This window comes from Equus caballus, chromosome 8 (assembly GCF_041296265.1).
Source record: "Equus caballus isolate H_3958 breed thoroughbred chromosome 8, TB-T2T, whole genome shotgun sequence".
NCBI classification, from domain to species: domain Eukaryota; kingdom Metazoa; phylum Chordata; class Mammalia; order Perissodactyla; family Equidae; genus Equus; species Equus caballus.
In genome coordinates, this window is record NC_091691.1 from 75,757,672 (window position 1) to 75,775,827 (window position 18,156).

At 51.1% G+C, this 18,156-nt stretch overlaps 1 protein-coding gene and 1 long non-coding RNA gene across 42 annotated transcripts in view; one reads left to right on the forward strand and one right to left on the reverse strand.

Annotated features, from left to right (window-relative positions):
• The window catches only part of CTIF (cap binding complex dependent translation initiation factor), a 296,979-nt gene that overhangs the window by 117,589 nt on the left and 161,234 nt on the right, over window positions 1-18,156 (forward strand). The gene's annotated exons all lie outside the window — the stretch shown is intronic.
• LOC102150053 (uncharacterized) lies at window positions 182-2,873 on the reverse strand. Its single transcript, XR_011421055.1, has 4 exons — window positions 2,736-2,873; window positions 2,312-2,642; window positions 1,867-2,041; window positions 182-505 (listed from the first exon to the last, which is right to left on the reverse strand). It is a non-coding gene; the product is annotated as an uncharacterized lncRNA (long non-coding RNA).

An 18,156-nucleotide genomic window follows, 5' to 3' on the forward strand; every position in this document is an offset into this window, starting at 1 on the left:
TACACTTTGAACCAGCCTTTGTCCTCAGAAGACAACACACAGAGAAGATCCTAAGCCCATGGTGCTGAACCCTGGCTGTACATCAGAAGTGCCTAGGACGCTTTTAAATCTACACCTTTCTGGGTCTCACCCTAGATCCACTGTATTCGTTATCTCTTGCTGTGTAACAAATTGCTCAAAATTTAGCAGCTTAGCAACAGACATTTATTATCACATACACTTTCTCAGGGCCAGGAATCTGGGAGCAGCTCAGTGGGGCATTCTGGTGCAGAATCTCTCCTAAGGTTGCAGTCAAGCTGATGGCCAGGGCTGCAGCCATCTGAAGGCTTGACTGGGGCTGGAGGAGCCACTTCCGTGATGGTTCCTTCACGTGGCAGAGAGCAGGAGACCTCAGTTCCACCCTGGCTGGTGGCAGAAGGCTTCAGTTCCTTGCCACTTGAGCCTCTCCATAAACTGCTTGAGTGTCCTTACAACGTGGCAGCTGGCTTCCTCCAAAGCCAGTGATCTGGGACAGAGATAACGAAGGAGTGAATGAGCATCCAATACGAAAGTCCCCATCTTTTATAACCTAATCTCAGAAATGACATACTCTCACTCTGCCACATGCTGTGTTGCTTGCTCAGACCAACCCTGGGACAGTATAGAAAGGACCACACAGAGGTGTGATTATTAGGAGGCAGGGGTCGCTGGGGGCCATCTTTGAGGCTGGTGACCACACCCACTGAATCATACCCAGGAATCTGTATTTTTTAAAGCATCACAAGAACTTCTGCAATTTTATCAAAATTATGAGCAAGAATTTAAAACCTAAAGTTATAGCTGATCATGCCTGTGGCTTGACCTCTCTCCTTGGGGTGTGTGCCTTTTGTCTGGGTACCCTTAGAACAGGGCAACAGGCTTCTTGATCCCGAAACATAGAGCTCTGGTGGCAGAATCTGAGGTCCTGTGAGAACACGTTGAGATGTTTTTTTCTGAGTTTTCCCTGCATTCTTCAAAGCCCCTCGTAGGTAGGGCTGGCTGCTTCCATTGTCCAGCCTTGGGTCCTGAGGGTCAGCTAGCATAGCTATTGACATTTGAGGTGGGACAAATCTTAATTGGATGGAACTGTGCAAAACAATATAGGCTATTTAGTGCTCCTGGCCTCAACCACTGAATGCTAGTCGCTGTCCAGAGGTGAGAGGGACAATCATGGTGACCACAAAAACACCTCCCATTTCCAGACACACCTAGGAGACACTGTGCACCCAACAAAGACCACCGAATGGGAGGGAAAGCCCACCCGTAGCATGGACCCCCCAGCCCTCCCACGGGAGTCTTAGGCCTGAGCAGAGATACTTGGGCTTCCTAGAGAATTTCTTCAACAGAAGTCCGAGTTTGAGGAGTAGAAAGAAACCTGTTGCCTCCCCTCCCTACCTGGAGGCAAGAAGGAAAGAAGACAGGAGGATGAAGGGGGAGGCTTGGCCTGAAGCTCGTTGCCTCCCTGCCCTCACTTCTTCCACCTGGAAGAAGGGGAGCATTCAAGCTGCTGCCGGCTCCGCCTCCCCAGCATCTCCCCACCCCACAGAGACCTGGGCCACCATCCCTGACCCGCTCCTTCCCTATTCAGACTCCTCAGCACACAGGGCCTTTGTGGTTTGCCCCAGCCCACATGTTGGGCCTGTGTCTCAGGCTCAGACCACCCAGACTGTGCCCCAGCTGGGCCCCCTCCCGCCAATCGGTCCTGCATCCCTCGGCCTAGAAACCCAGCTCCCCCTTTCTCTGCCCGATGGACTCCTTCCCTGCCTCAGGATGCCACCCTGTGATGCCCTCTCAGATGCACATGGTCCGATGGTGCATCTGCCGAGCTCCCCAGCCCCCTGCCCTCACCCCGATGTTACGGCTCCCGTCACATTGCACCAGCTTGTTCAGTCGTCGGACGTCCTTCCTCGACTGTGGGCTGCAGGTGGGCGGGGGTCTCACTCCTCTTCATAACCCCAGGACCAGGGGCTCTTGAATGGATTACTGCTGAAGAACATCCCTTCAAGACGCATCGTGTGGCTGTCTGGAGGGTCCAAGAGAGGCAGGATGTTTGTCTGCCTTCTCGTCCAGTCCATCCCTCTGCCTGTGAGTTTCCCCTGCCATTTCCCAGAAGAACTTCGACATGAGCCCAGTGTGCCCTTGTCACTGTGATTTCTGGGACAAGCCTTTTTTTCCCCACAGAACAGGATTTTTCCATTATCTATTGTATTAGGACACTATAGGCCGTGGCATGATAGGAAACAAACCCCCAGATCTCAGAGGCTTCCCACACAGCGTTTTATTTCTCACTTACTGAAATTCTGCCGAGGGTACAGCTGCCCTCCAGGGAAGCTCCTTTCCAAAGTGGGGCAAAGGTCCAGTCGGATTCCATTCTGTGGCCCCACCATCTCAACCCCATCCAGGTGGGCCTGACAGGGGCAGAGAGAGCTGGAGGGTCACACTCTGGGTCTTACATGCCTTGGCCCAGAAGTGTCACTGCACTCGTAGCCCATTGGATAGAACTAATCATGTGACCCCATCCAGCCATGAGGCAGATGGGTGAGCAGCAGCGTCTGTGCTGTATCTTCCTCCTTCCTTCACTCGCTCACTTCACTGATCTTCATGGGCGAGTGCTTTGCACCAGCCTTTTAGAGAGAGAGAGAATTGCATGAGATGCAGTTACCCAGGAGAGGCACAGTCTAGAAGAGAAATGAGACGTGTACACAAGATGACAGTACTGCGCAGTTGAAGCTATAAATGTCTGAGCAAACACTGGTGCCTTGCCCGGGTCACGGTCCTTGTAGGGTGTAGTCTGGGGCCTCTCCCTGCATACTCCACCTGCCTCCCCACTGCTGCTGCAGTCGGGCTTGAGTGAACGGCTGAGTAAGGAGCAGAGGGCCCCAGTGGCCCCCAGACTTAATACCCATTCTAGATCTCTGAGGAGCTCTAGCTTCTCTCTCACTGTGACTTATCAGACACACATGGGGCACATGTCACAGCGAGTGGTCTTAGGTGGGAGTGCCTCAGTGAGAGGTCAGATGCTGACACCTGGGTGCCTGTCCAATCGCCCCTCCAGCTGAAGCTGAGGACCCTGTGATCCCCCGATCGTATTTCCACAGTAGACAATGAATCCAGGGGGTGAGGCTCAGCACAGTGCTGTCCCTCAGGGACCCCATCCCTAGGGCCACCCAAGGACCTGGGGCAGCAGGGTAGACAGTAGGTGCCCACATCTGCCAGGCGCAGTTCTTCACCCATAAAAGGCATTTAGTTGGTCAGTAAAGGCTGATGCTGGTGATGTTCTCTGCCTCCCCCTAGTGTGGCTGAGGGAAAAAAGCAGGTGAGCTGGGGTGGGTGACAGCCAGCAGCCAGATTCTAGCGTCCACAAACACTTGGCAGCCTTGGGTGAGCCAAGGCTAGTAGCATTGCTCCCCGAGAGCTCTGACCAGGGGAGGGCAGCTGGAGGCTCTGAGCATGGTGACATTCCAGGGGACATCAGTCATGGTTCCAGGTGGTGAAGCCATAGGGCAGGGCAGAAGCTGACATCCGTACAGCTGGGCTTAGAATGGAGTCCTGGGGGTGCCCCCTGCATTTTTGGCATCTCTGTTGTGAACTGCATAAGGATGTAAGGGGGTTGGCTAGCCTACCGTGTTGGCAGTGATGTGGACATTCCAGCCCCTATCCTTTGTAATCCTGCTCCGAGTGTGGCTGGTGCAGAAACCGTCAGACAGACGGCTGCACTGTGGTGTGCTCCCACTAGAGGGCAGCAGTGCACCACTCTGGAAGCGCCCCAGGCTGGCGCTTTGCAATGAGAAGTGCCTTGTTCCCAGGAGCCAAAAATGTCCTCACTGATGCTCAACATTGTCCCCAAAATGACCCAGGCCAATGCTCAGGCCCTTCCTCCCCAGAACAAGGGAGAGGATGAGGCAGTGAAGGAGGCAGCCACAGAGAGGCATAGGGATGCACCTGTTTGGCCAAAATGTCCCCTACTGTGCAGAGGGCTGACATTCCTCTAGGGAGTCTGTCCCCCCCCCCCCACACACACACACCGCCCTCAGACCCCTGGGAACATGTGGCACTCCCTTTAAGCCTCTGTCAGCTGCACAGGCAAGGGATGTGCTTGCTCACGGAGTGAGGGGTGCTGGTGGCATTCCCCACACCAGACGGCTTCACCTGGGCCTGCGGGGGAGGCAGCCGCTGGTGTGGGGGGTGGGGGGGGGGGTCACAGAGTACTGCCTTCTGCCCTTGAAAGGACAGGCACTGGCAGGTGCTGAGGGGGAAAGATGGAGTTCGTGTATCCAAACCAGGTTAAACTTGACAGTTCAATGTGAAGGCACGGGAATCGAATCTGAATAGGTTCTGGCATCTCCTCGCACATCCCTGGCCCAAGACTGACTGCCCTGACACCCCCCACACCCCCCACCCCCTGCCCCGAGACTCCTTCCCCTGAGGCGTGATAATTTGAGGAGCAATTTCTCCCCAGGTTACCAGAGCGCAGGGGGCCACACGGCCTCAGGGCCCTGTTGAAATACTGCCTCCCTGTTTCACACGTGGCCCCGGATGCTTCTGTGTCCTATACACGACCCCAGTTGAAAGACCTCGTTGTTGAATTATCCTGTGTCTTGCCCAAGGCTTTCTAGAAGAACATACTTTGATCACTCTTCTTTGAATTCTCTGTCAGACGAACGTTATGTCTGCTGTCTTTTGTCGGACAATAGGAACTGCATAACCCAACTTATTTCCCTTTTTGCCTTCCTGTTAGGAAATTTCGAAACTCACTCCTGTGTCCGTCTGCGGTGAATTATGGGCTCACTCTGACCTGGTCGGTCCTTGGCTCTGACCTTCTGGTGACCGACCCCGTTGAGTGGTTTACGGTGCGTGAGCCCACCGTTGTGGGGTCGGCACAGCCTCCACACTGAACAAGGGGCATCACTGAGTCAGGTGGGATTTCTGGCCTCATGGAAGTGCCCAGGGCCCTCCATATGGAGGGACCCAGAAGACTCATGGAAGGTAAAGTAGGATTTTTGCCCTCATGAGAGTCTGTCCAAGGCACTGTGTTCACATAGGACCCAGAGAGAGGACAGGAGACCCACTAAAGGACGGGACAGTGAGACTTGGGATTAAGCACCCCATTCCCCTGCTTGGCCCCGAATAAGGACAGAGTGAGAAACCCCCCTCCCTTCAAGGAACCTGAGGGACAAATGAACTTTCAGAGTGAAAGTGATGACCAGCTTTCCCCTCTTCCCCTGAGTCGCTTGGAAGAATAAAAATGGCGGCAGACGCAGGACAGCCTTGTTCCTCCAGCAGGTGGCGCCGTTGCTGCTTGGAAACGGGTTGTGGGAAGGGGCCGCCCCACGCTGGATTGAAGCTGCTGTAGCCCAGTTCCCAGCCTCCCAAATGGGAAGGAGCGACTTTATCGCTCCCTAGAGCTATGCCAGCTCTGTTGCCAAGTCTTCTGGAAACTTCCAGGATTTGCTAACTCTCAGGCATAGGGATTATTAAAATGTGCCGAGATGCCGAGGAACAGAGTCACATGAAAACCAAGCCCCACCTCGCACCCCCAGGCCTGTCCTCTTCCCCAAGTGCTGCTTCATGTCACTTCTTGGTCCCATGGGAGGTACAGTCTGACTTCATTCATTGAATCCACCAGTCTTGATGGAGCACCTTTCGGTGGCCCAGGCGTTTTCTTAGCCACGATGGACAGGGTTAAAATGCAGGGTCTGTCGCCTTTCCAGTGCACCGGGACATGGAATTCTAACGTCCCCTTAACGAGCATCCAGCAGTGACTGTATCACACCTACAGTAACACTGCAAACATCTCTGAGTGCTCTCCTTGCTCCAGGGAACTGCAATGTGCCTTCTCATCGTCCCTGTGGAGCGCATGCTGTTACGAATATCCTTTTACAGACGAGGTGGTCCCTGGGCAGCTGTCACCTTCTCAGTGAGGCCTCCTGAACGCCCTACCCCACGCTCTCCACCCTCCCCTCACTTTATTCTTCTCCCTAGCCCTCCTCACTTATATGCCTTATTCCTGTGGTCTGCATTCTCCCCCTGGAATGTAAGTTCCCCATGGGCACATCCGGGTGCTCATTAAATATTGGACGAATGACTGAACGAGCCCTGTCATGCTCCTGTCCCCAAGGGACCCACCCCCAGCACCCCAGTCTAGAACCTGTGCCTCCTTCACAGGGCTCACATGGATTGAACACTCTGAGCTTTATGTCTGCGACATCAGAATTCACATAACTATCCTTATTATTATTATTGTCATTTGTCATTTTACAGACAAGAGAACTGAGATCAAATCCCTTGCTCCAAATCACGCGGCTCACAAACAGGCGAGTGGGGATTGGAATTCAGGCAGCCTGACTCCTCCGGGACCCCTTTGTGAGGGGTGACGATGGGGAGGAAGACCATTTTCTAACTCTCGGTGACTGTAGTCACGTACAACGAGTGAGGGGTGAATGTCATTTCCTTTAATAAGCAAGAACAAGAAAATAGATATCTTTTTTTTTTTCCTCTACTGCTGGAGGCACTAAAAATGGAAAGAGAGAAAAGAGAGAGAGAGAGGGCTGCCCCTACTGACACCTCTGAAAGAGGAAAAGATACGATTTTTACTTCTTTTTAATCGGAAAGGTTTCCAGTGGCCTTCCCCAGTCCCTGCTGGTGCGGGATCCTGTGTCAGCCTTCAAGGAGGAGAGCGTACCTAGGACAGCCCCTCGGCCTCTCGGGCCGCCTCCCCTGCCTCCCCCAGTGCTTCCTCCCTCAGGACAAAAATAGGCGCCCATACAATGAAGGAGACCAGGAGTCCTTCAATCCGTGGTTTCCTGTCTGAGGCCGCCAGGTAGCAAGGCCCGTAGGGAGTGGGTAACGTGCTCTGTGAGGCAAGCCCATTTTTATTTTTGTTGCTTATGAGTCTTTTTTTCAAGAAATTATTATTTTGGGGGTGAAGACTTTTACTGGTGACAAACATTAAGGAGCAGGTGACTGGTGGAGTCTGGCCCGGGTCCTCCTACAGCCTCCAGGGCCGAGCACATTGCAGGGAGCCAGAACTGCAGGCACCTGGTGGTTTGTGGCTCTGGGGGGCCCAGGAAGCATCTGCCTCCTTATGTGCCAGCGTCCATTATCCAGAACATGACTAGGGTCTTAGATGGGGATTGGCAGACTGTGGTCCACAGACCAAATCCGGCCCCCCAGCCTGTTTCTGCAAATAAAGTTTTATTGGTACCCAGCCCTGTCTACTCGTTTGCCCACAGTCCGTGGCTGCATTTGTGCTACAAGGCAGAGCTGAATAGTTGTGACGTGGACCCTCCCGCCTGCAAAGCCTAAAATATTTATTATCTGGCCCTTTGCAGAAACGTTTTCCAAACACTGATCTAGAATATAAACAGAAAAAAAGCCCTGAGAGTTAAAACAGGTGGCGAAAATCCTGAGGTTCGTTCACCCTGGCCATCGGAGAGCGCTTCGGTTCCCACCCAGAACATCGTGCAGTTTGTCCAAATTCATTCTCTTTCAGCTTCCGTTTCTTTGACTGGTCCACCTGTTTGACTTACTCTGCAAGGCTGTGCTGAGGGTCATCATAGAGTGACAGTTGTTTGTAAACTGAAAAACACTCTGCAGACATGAAGTGGCCTTACTAAGTGGCCCCGTTACTAGTCGAGGCGAGCACAGAACCGGTGACTTGACAGAGGAGAGACGTGCATGGGAGCTGTGGCAGGGAAGTGGGGGCTGGAGAGTCTGTTGAGTTTCCCAGCTCCTCCTGAGGCTGAGATCTGAAAGAGTAACCATCCACCTGCCTGGACCTTAGACAGAGGTGTGCTGCCTCCCCAGCTGTGTCTGGAGCCTTCTTCGTCCACCCCATTCCTCCTACCTGAGTGTCCTTACCTCTCCCTCGCCCAGATTTTCCCCCTCTTTCGTGGCCCTCTTCCTAGTTTATCTCCTCCGGGAAACTGTCCTAGACGAATCAGACCACCCATCCTCAGAGACTTCATGGATGTTTGGAGGACCTGATTCTAGGCCAATCTTGAGATTCTCTGGCTGTTTCCTGCCTCTCCATGTGTTTGTGCTTCCTAAAGGAGGCTGACCTCGAACCCCACCTTGAGCAAGGATCTACAGAGAGAAAAGAGAAGGTGGGCATGGAGGGTTTCGGAAGTCAGTGAGCAGTGGTTCAGAAGAAATGGAGGCCGTGGAGAATGAGGGGTCCAGGAGTCTAGAAGGGACATCTCCATATGCAGAGAGCGGTTGGTCCAGGTCCTTGAGGCCTTGGGACTTGACCAAATAGGGACTCAACGGAATGTCCTTGAGCAGAGAAATGCCTCATGGAAGGACTAGGGCCTGACCAATCCTTATGCCTTCCTCCAGGGACCCTCTAGGGAATTCCTAGCATTGTACACATCTTCCCACAATGGCCAGGGAAGGAAGTTTCACTTTGTTAGGGACAAGTCAGGGTCCCTTAAAAACAAGACTTGCCCCCGGTAGAGAGGTCATCTGATCCATGCCCTACTTTGGGCCAGATCCTACCCAGAATCCTTTGCTTCATGCCAGAGGGCTTGATCAATGGGTGGGAGGGAACACTTGGGGGTAGGAGGAGAAGCAGGCCCAAGCGAGACCAGACTGAGGACTGCCTCTGCCATGGCCCCGGCTGGGCCAAGGGCATCTCCCAGAGAACAAGAGCTGCCTGCCCAGCTCTGCTTGGGAATGGCTTGGGCTTGGGGATGGGAGGCCAGCAGAGGCACCCAGTGCTGTGAGCAGGCCCTAAGCTGGCCGACGGGGCCTCCGTAGGGATGCACAGAGGCAGGTCCACCCTCCTGCACACACTCACCCCCCAGTGATGCAACAGTCCTGCCAGGAGAGGCCCCGAAGCACAAGATGAGTGGGGTCACCTCACCTGCAGCCCCACCGTCCATTCCTAGAGCACTTTCCAGGGCTGGTTTAACACCCTGGTCATCTTGGTGATGTCCCGGCTGACTTGGGCCGGCCCTAGTTATACAAGGCTACATCATGGTCCAGCACCTTTCCTCCTTTGTCCTTGGCCGGTAGAAGGAGCAGCTTAGGCTGGGGGAAGAGGAAGGTGTTGCTGAGGGTGTGAAGCATCCATTATTCCTTTATTAGCCAGTGTGCCATTTCTGGTCGCGTTCTCCTTCCTGGCGGCGGTGAGCTTGGGGGCGGAGAAGCCCGGTTATTTTCGTTCCCCCAGCTTCTGAGTGCAGAGGGGGCGGGGGTGGACAGGGCTACGTGCTCTCCAGCAGGCGTTTGTGAATGGGCCCCTGCTCCCAGGCCTCCCCGACGGCAGGCAGCCCCCCCAGACGGGCTGCCTCTCTCTGGCTGGACATGGCTGTTTCTAGCATTGCAGCGGCCAGGCAGGAGGAAGCTTTCTTCTGGCCCAAGAACAATACCAGGGTCAGCCCGGGGACCTCCCTCCTACACCCTCTTCCTTCCATTGTGAGCCACCACACAATCCCAGGCTGCTTGGCTCTGCACAGCCAGGGGGAGGGGGGCAGACCCAGGAGAGATTAGCAATGTGCGCGACACCTCTAGTCGTCTGCCTCCACTTCCCAGGCTGGGCCAGGGTTCTGGAAGCAGCAGATGGACAGACAGACAAAGCATATGTGAGCGGCTCTTGGGTCCCTGTGCTTTGCATGGGGCTGCCAGCAGGGTGAGGCCACTGGCTGGATGGCACCACTCCCTCCGTCTGCCCACATTGAATCATAGCATGTCAGTGCTGGAAAAGGCCTACCCAGACCTTCTGCCCATCACCCCATTACACAGACAAGGAAGCTGAGATCCCAAAGGTAAAGGTTTTACCAAACTTCTTATTGCCCTGCTTAAAAATTCTTCGTTGATTCCTGAGGCCTGTGGGAAAACCCCAGAACTGCCCTGAGTGTCTGCTGGCCTTCCAGGCTTCTCTCTTGTGACTTCCCAACTTGTGCTCTGGCCTTGTCACTAGTTGATAGGCCCTTGATCCAGCAGCAGTGGTCCCCTGCCTTAAATATCCTTCTCGCTTCATTTGCCTGCCTGCTGGTTCTTCAAAGAGTGTTTGAAGGGCACCTCCTCTGTGCAGCCCTCCCTGATACCCACATCCTTGTGGATTCACCTCGGCTTCTCCAGCACTTAGTATATACGCATAGAAAGACTGCCCCTCTGTGTCACTAGTGCGCATGTGTGTCTCTCCCACACATACACACCTTGCCCACAATACGCACTTCAAATCCTGGGAGCTGAAAACATCTCATTCACCTTTGCAGCCCTTAGGACAGTGGTTCTCAAAGTGTGGTCCCCAGACCAGCAGCCTCATATCACCTGGGAACTTGCTAGCAATGCAAATTCTTGGGCCCCTTCACTCCTCCTGAACCAGAAATCCAGCAGTCTCTGTTTTAATGGTGATTCTGATGCATGCTGAAGTTTGAGAACCGATGCCTCAGGACCTAGATGCAGGCAGTTGGCTCTTAGTAATTTCTTCTTTTTTTCTTATTGAGAGATATTTGACATGCAACACTGTGTAAGTTCAATGTATACAACATATTGATTCGATACATTTGTACTGCAATATGATTGCCATTAGCTAACACCTCTATTGTGTCACATAATTATCATTTCTTTTAGTGTTGGAAACAATTAAGATTTATCTCTTAGCAAGTTTAAGGTTTATAATGCAGTTTTATTGTCTATCTTAATAATTTACTGAGTAATTGACATCATCTCTCCCCTTTTATTTTCTGCCAAAATTTTTTGTTGTTTATTTACTCTTTACCATTATTTTGCTCAAATGAAGGACAAAGAATCTTGCCCTATTTGACAACTGAGGATATGGATTTGCAAAGGTTTGAATGATTCAGGAACGACACAGTCCTCCAGCCTATAGCACCTGCTCCCATCACTGGCCACGCCCCAGAGGGATAACCTGTTGGCCCCAACTGCCCTGGGTGAGCCCCTGTGAATTAGGATTCCTAGGGGTTCATTATCTTCCCGCCTGTAAAAGGTCGAAACCTCACACGGCTCCCAGTGACACTGCATGTTTGCAGGTGGTCAAAGCCACCCCTGGGGTGGAGATGGCGGCGGGGGCAGCCTTCATTCAGAGATGGATGGAAAACCCTGGCCTGATCATTCTGGCTCTCCTCTTCTCTCATTCCACTTCTGGGGGAAGACGGACCACTCTCAGTGTGTAGGGCGGTGGCTGATGGTGAAAGGAGTTTGTCCCTGAGTTCAGAGCCTCTGTCGGCACAGGCAGTGACCCTGACGCATACTCGGTGGCAGGAGGAAGCCGACCTGGGGATAAAACAACAAACACTAACTTCTGCCTACAAAGGGAATAATCAAAAGTCGGTATTAAATAGACCATAAATAATAACAATAGTGTAGTTACAGGCCTAGCTAAACAGACTGGAAAGGCTAAATATTGAGGTCATGTCCAGAAAACAATTCTGGCCTTTCCCTCTGAGGGTCAGTGCAGTGACTTTTCGAGCAGAGGGCTGGGGAGGATGGGGCACTGGCCCAGAGGGGTGGTTTTGTCCTGCCTCTGAGCCTCACCTGCCCGCTGTCAGACAGGAATGGAGGCACTGCCATCCCTCTGGGTTCAACCCTGAACCCTGCTTACCCACTCTTGGGGTGCTCCTAGAGGAAAGACCTAGTTGATTATGAAAGCATTGTATATATTCTTATGTTCTCAAAAGACCCTTACTTTTCTCTCGGCACACAACCCCTGGAGGGTTCAGGAAGTAGTTCTGCCTCCCCACTCACATGGTGGGCCCCACGCAGCTCTGTTCCCTTCCTCTTCCTCCACATCCCCAGCTTCTCTCCTTCCCCAGAGTTTATAAACCTAGAGGAGTTTTTTTCATTCCTGATGGAGAATTTAATTTAGCGTTTTGCTGCTTGTGTTTTGGAGTATGTTTCTCTTGGGCCCCAGAGGTCTGCCGGCCTGGCAGGGATCCAGGGAGTAAATGGCAGCCTCGTGCTCCGCCAGGACGAGCACAGCGATGCTGTGGGCTGCTGGCACCGAGGATTCTGGGCCCTGGCTCCCAAGTGCTTGCTGGGACCCAGTCGTCCCACAAGGCCCAGGGCTGTCAGCCCACACGTTTTATGTGGAGTGGCCGCTCTGGCGTGGACTTGGGTCCCACCCCGTGGGCGTTGCTGCCGTGCAGGCGGGGTGTAAGCAAGAGCCTCCGAGGTCCCGGCTGGGCTCACCCTCTGCCTTCATGGCTCCTGTCCTCATCTCCAGGATGAGGTGAGGTCCCAATAGCCCATTTCCGCTTCATACATTCTGTGGCTCTAATTAAGTAACAATTAACTCAAACTCATTGGTATAACATGATGCCATTGGTGCAGGTGGGAATCAGAAGAGATAGGCTGGAGAGATTGATGCCTTTGTGGGAAGGTGGGCCTAAAGATGGAGATCCATCTACCCAGTGTTTCCAAAAGAAGTACATGCCTATAGTTTGCACAAATTAAGCAATTAAATAATACTAAAAAAATACTAAAAATTAAATACTAAATAATTAAATAATACTAAAAATACTGAAAGTTAAATAATAGTAAAAAGGCTATAATGGAAAATAGCAATTCCCTGCCCCATTCTTCCTTAGTCTACTAGTTCCATTCCTCAAAGCAACTACTTTCACTTTTTTTCTCTCTTTTTTTTTTCTGGTGTTCCAGCTATTTCTAATATATACATATAAAATAACTAATATTTCTAATATCTAGTAAACTGTTCTTATACTGCTTTTTAAAAACGTATTGATCTGAGATATTATCTGCTGATTTCCATTACAGTGAATGAGAATTTTGCTCTTGTATACCCATATCTTCTCAATATAGTCATATCAAATTTCAGTTAAATTTTTAGTCAGATTGTTACTTCCTTACTGAATCCTACTTTACTTTTCTTTTTATTTTGAGAAACATTCAGATTTACAGAAACGTTGCAAAAAATAATACAGAGAATTCCTATATATGCTTCACCTGATGCCCTGTGTTCACATTTCACCGTACTCGTTTTATCATTCTCTCTATATACTTTTCTTATTTTTTTTCTTGATGGTTTGAAGAGTAAGTTGTGGACATGGCGCCACTTTACCCCTAAGTACTTCAGTGTGTTTTCCTAAAAACAAGGACATTCTCCTACAGAACCACAGTTTCATTATCAAAATCAGGAAATTAACATCGATAGAAAACTCTTATACAATCTATAGACCTTATTTGCATATTTCTAGTTGGCCTACTAAATCCTTTAGAGCTAAAGAAAAAGTTATTTTGTTTTGTTTTGTTTTCTGGATTAAAACTCAACACAAGACAACACTTTGCTTTTAATTGTCATGTCTCTTTAGTCTCCTCGATCTTTCTGTCTTTCATGACCTTGACCTTTTTTTAAGAGTACAGGCTGGTTATTTTGTAGACTGCCCATCAGTTTGGGTTTGTCCGATGTTTCCTCATGATTAAATTGCTGCACTTTTGAAAGGAATGCCACGGAAGAGGTGCTGTGTCCTCGGTGCATGATATCAGGAGGCCCAAGACGTTGACTTGGTGACGTGACATTGACCACCTGTTCAGGTGGTAGCTTCCAGGCCTCACCACTATAAAGTTACTCTGTTTCCCTTTGTAATTAATAAGTATCTCACAGGGAGAGATTTGAGACTATGTAGATACACTGTTTCTGATAATACTCTTTTACCCACTAGTTTTAACATTCATTGATGATTCTTGCCTGAAATATCATCATACTGATTAGCAAATGGTGACTTTTCTAATTCCATCTACACATTTTAGTTGACTTTCTACTGTAAGGAAGATCTTTCCTTTCTCCCTTACTTACTTATTTATATGTCTTGCCTTATAGATTTTTATGTTATTCTAAGGGTTATAATCCAATACTATTATTATTTATTTTGATACTCAAATTGTCCCAGATTTAGCAAGTGGGAGCCCCTTCAGACTCACTTCTGTGTATTTCTGAAATGTCCTAATTATTCTTTGAGTACTTCCTTACTTGCTGGCACCAGAAGTTGTTCCAGGGTTATTGGCTACTTTCTCTGCCAGCCCTGGAATCTACCATTATCTGCAGAACCCTGGTACTTTTTAGTGGATGGTTTTTAGAAACCCAGATCCAGGTACTAGGTGTGCTATCGTTACTGAATCTTTGGTCTTTCAACCCACTGCTCTCACTCCTTTCTTGAGTGCCTGTGTCCCCAGGTCAGAGCTGCTTTTATTCGGCTTCTCCAGAAGATAAAATCTTTTGCCTGGGGGTAGGGGCTGAAGGACAGTTGCATGGCTTTGTAGGGTCGGGAAGGATACTTGGGGAGTCCCAAAGGCAGACTTTCATCCAGCTCTGTGGTTTCCTCCCAGTGTCTGAATCCTGCCTTTTGTGGTACCTGGTACCCACCGAGCTCTGAGCTCCCTGGAGGTTTGCAGGCTCAGTCAGCGCATCAGTATCCCTCTCTGCTAGGAAGTCTAATTTGGTTGGATTCAAGTAATCAGGGAAAGAGGGAGAGTGTGTAGGAAAGGCCAAGCTTAACGAGCTTGTTGGGGCCAGCAGTGGGAGCAGATCTTTGCATCTGGGAGTAGGGGGATGAAGCGAACTGTCCTCTGAGTCCAGGCAGGAACGCTGGCATGTGGCTGAGGCCCTGGACATATTGTCACCGGAGTTAGAATACAAAGGGGGCAGCAGGATGTACCCGAATGCCAATGAATAGATTCTTTTCTTTCCTGTTGTTCAAAGAAGTCTGAGAGGGAACATACACACGCACACATACACGTGCACAGCTGTCTGAGGGGCCTGGGAAAATCTGCATGAATTCAGACCTTACAGAAAGACTTGCTCCCATGGGAGAGCCAAGAGCCACCAGGACAAATTTGCTCCAGGACCCAAGGATAAGACTCTATTGCCAAGCCATATAGGGTTCCAGCCACACCCTGCCTCACTTTGCACTTGACCCCTTGTTCTGAGAAAGACTTTTCCCCAGCAAGCCTCCAGGGTCTGGGGAGCCTGGCTCTTGTCCAGCACCACACCTGGGCCAGAGCTGGGCACACGGTTGGAGCTCTGTAAGTCACAGAACCATAGACAGTTGCCAAAATGCCAGAGTGAATGCCTGAGCCAACTCTGTGCACAGGGCAGAGGCAAGGCAGCCTCTCACCGTTGCCCCTGCAAAGCTGCAGGTCGCCAGGTCGTTGCTGGCCTCTCCTTCTGTAGCTGCTGAGCCTGTTCCCTCAGGCATTGCTAAGAAACATGACCCCACCTGCCCTCAGTGGTAGACTGGCTCCAGAAGGTCCCGTATAGAGTGCAAGCTGTCCCTGCCTTTTGCCAATTCGCATTTCAACAATCCTCACACTCTGCAGTTCCTGAAAACCATTTGTGTGGAACTTCTGGTAGCTTTAATCTCCTTACTTGGGAGTTCTGCTCATTTCTGGAAATGTTGAAATAACCAAGTATGCCCTTAAGGGCAGGCAGGGCAGGGTCTCCGGTGTAACACATCACGCCCCTCGATAAAGGATGGCACCCCACATGGACGTGAGGGCGGGTTAGTCTTGTGCAGCCCTGTCAGTGGCTGCTCGTCTCCAAAACACAAAGCCCTGAAAGGCAAGGACTCTGGGTACATCCTCTTCCCTAGAAATGCTCCATTTCCCACTGATCACTGGCAAGGGTGTGTCCTATGGACAAGTGGTCTCCTCAGGCTGCGATGGGCAGGATAAAGCTGGGGCGTTCTTGGGATGGAGCTGGTAATGGGGAGAGGGTCAGATAACGGGCAGGCCTAGGAGTAGGGGACCCCTAGAATGGGTACCTAGACCAGCCTGAGAAGACACGGCCGCTTGGCTGCATCAGCCTTGCGCCCAAGTGAGGAGCAGCCCGCGTTGGGAGGCGGAGCGAGAGCTGAAATCTCCCCCTGGGCATCCCTCCTGGAGACCCCCTAGTCAGCATTCTGAACCGGCAGGAAAGCGCTCTGCACACATCGCGCTCCACCAGGAAAGCCAGGCCCCGCAGGCAAGGGCTGCCCCGAGGGCATGCAGTGGATCCAGCCACAGATTTGGGGCCCAGGAGCCCCAGGTCACTGCTCTTCCCACACATCCTTCAGTTTCATTTATGGTGATTTCTAATGATTGGTCCTCGTATGAGTCTCACAGGACATCTGTTTAATAATTTATTCTAGAGTTTCATGAGATCAGCATCCGTGGGTATCTTTGAAAAGACTTGCTCACTGAAGTGTCCACACATAAAACATTCTGTGGAAGGAAATTACAAAAAAGAAGAAAGGAAAGAAAATTGTGATCAGAGCTGCCTCTCTTCTCCACCTCCCACCCCTGCACAAACCAGAACAGCAAGGCTGTCTGAGCGGTCACGGCAGCCCTGACCCCCAGCCGGCTCCTCAGCCCCAAAGGGTCCGGGGCACAGAGGGAGAGAGGAGACCACGTCCTCTTGTTGGTCTCTGTTCTCAATGCTATGTATCAGGCAGGCCTGTGAGCCCTTTTTAACCCCTAAAGAAGGCTTTTTGGAAAGTGTTCTAGGACGTGGACCAGCCCTGCCCATAGCCGGTATGGCCACTTGGTGCAAATTAGGAAGAGATGCTCCTTCCTCTACATGCTCAACAGCCTGAAATTGTCGAAAATGATTCAAATCTATGATGACTGAGAAGGGAGGACCATCTCCCGGAGGTGCGCAAAGTGTGTAGGCAGCAGGCTGTTCCTCTTTTTTTTTTTTTTTTTTTTAAGGATTGGCACCTGGGCTAACAACTGTTGCCAATCTTTTTTTTTTTTTCTGCTTTATCTCCCCAAACCCCTCCTGTACACAGTTGTATATCTTAGTTGCATGTCCTTCTAGTTGTGGGATGTGGGACACAGCCTCAACGTGGCCTGATGAGCGGTGCCATGTCCGCGCCCAGGATCCGAACCCTGGGCCACTGCCGCGGAGCGCGCGAACTTAACCACTCGGCCATGGAGCCGGCCCCGGCTGTTCCTCATTTTAAGCAAATTTCATGAACAGGAGCTTGAGTTGAATACCTAGGTCACTAGTTCATTTTATAGAAGGAAGGACTTTGAGTTGAGAACATTTCCAGCTAAAGGGAACCGCCCTAGGAAAATAATACCTAACAGCCCAGGAGGCGAGGGAACCCATTCTACTTCTTCAGGAGGAAGGAGTCACAGGCTAAATGCTAAAGAGTGTTATAGAAGAGTGTTTGAATGCTAAAGAGTGTTATAGAATGTTAGTCCTGAAAGGGACCCTAAGGGCGTCTAGTCCAGCTCCTTTCATTTTGCAGTTGGGAACATTGAAGCCCAGACAGACCTCCCTGCTCTGAGCACAGGGCTCTGCCCCTCCCCAGTCCAGAGGCAATGAGCTGAATTCTAGAGCTGTTGTGAGTCAGACTTCCTCATACCTGGGAGACAGGCTCCTGCAGTCCAGGAGGGGCTGAGTGCAGAGGTGGTTTGCAGGGAAGAAAAGCTGCCAGTAGGTTCCCCACATGCTTCAGAGCCCTGAGTGAGACCCTGGCGGATCGTTCACCTGCTCTGGCCAGAGGTCATCCACTTAGCACATAGATTCTTGTTATGGAAATGTGGGTGATATTTGATAATGCATTCCAGTAGTATGTGACTCATTTTAAGGAATTCATTGCAATGACTCTCAGCAAAGTTGGCCATAAGAAGCAGATATTCTCACAGCAGAATCTTTATAATTCTGGTGCGTACACCCCACCCGGCCCAGCCAAGGTATAGTGGCTGATCAGGGGTTGCTCACATCAGGGGCACTTGCCCCTCCTCCACCTGTCCCAACGTGTGTACACACACACACGAAGTATTTTCTCAACATGCTAAAAATATTGGGAACAATTCATTCTAGTTCTTGACCTATAACCTCTAGGGCAGCTCAGTGGCCTCTGGATCATTCTTTTGCTTCAAAGTGTACCCTCCAGGTCAAAGCAGAAACATTTGCTTGGCAAGAAAAGAGAAGATGTTCCTTTATGTGGCCTTTCCTGGCGGCAAGAAAAGGGACATTGTTCCAGCAGGCTGGTGTTGGTGCGGTCAAGGAAACGCATCACGCCCCCTCAGCAAGGTCCTTTCAGGACACCCCAAAGGGCAACAGCACAGTGGCTGGTCACGTGGGTCAGGCTCGCCGTTCAGGTTGGGCAGGCGGCACAGGATGTCCATGCACTGGAGGAGGAAACCTAATTGGTGGAAGACAGAGGG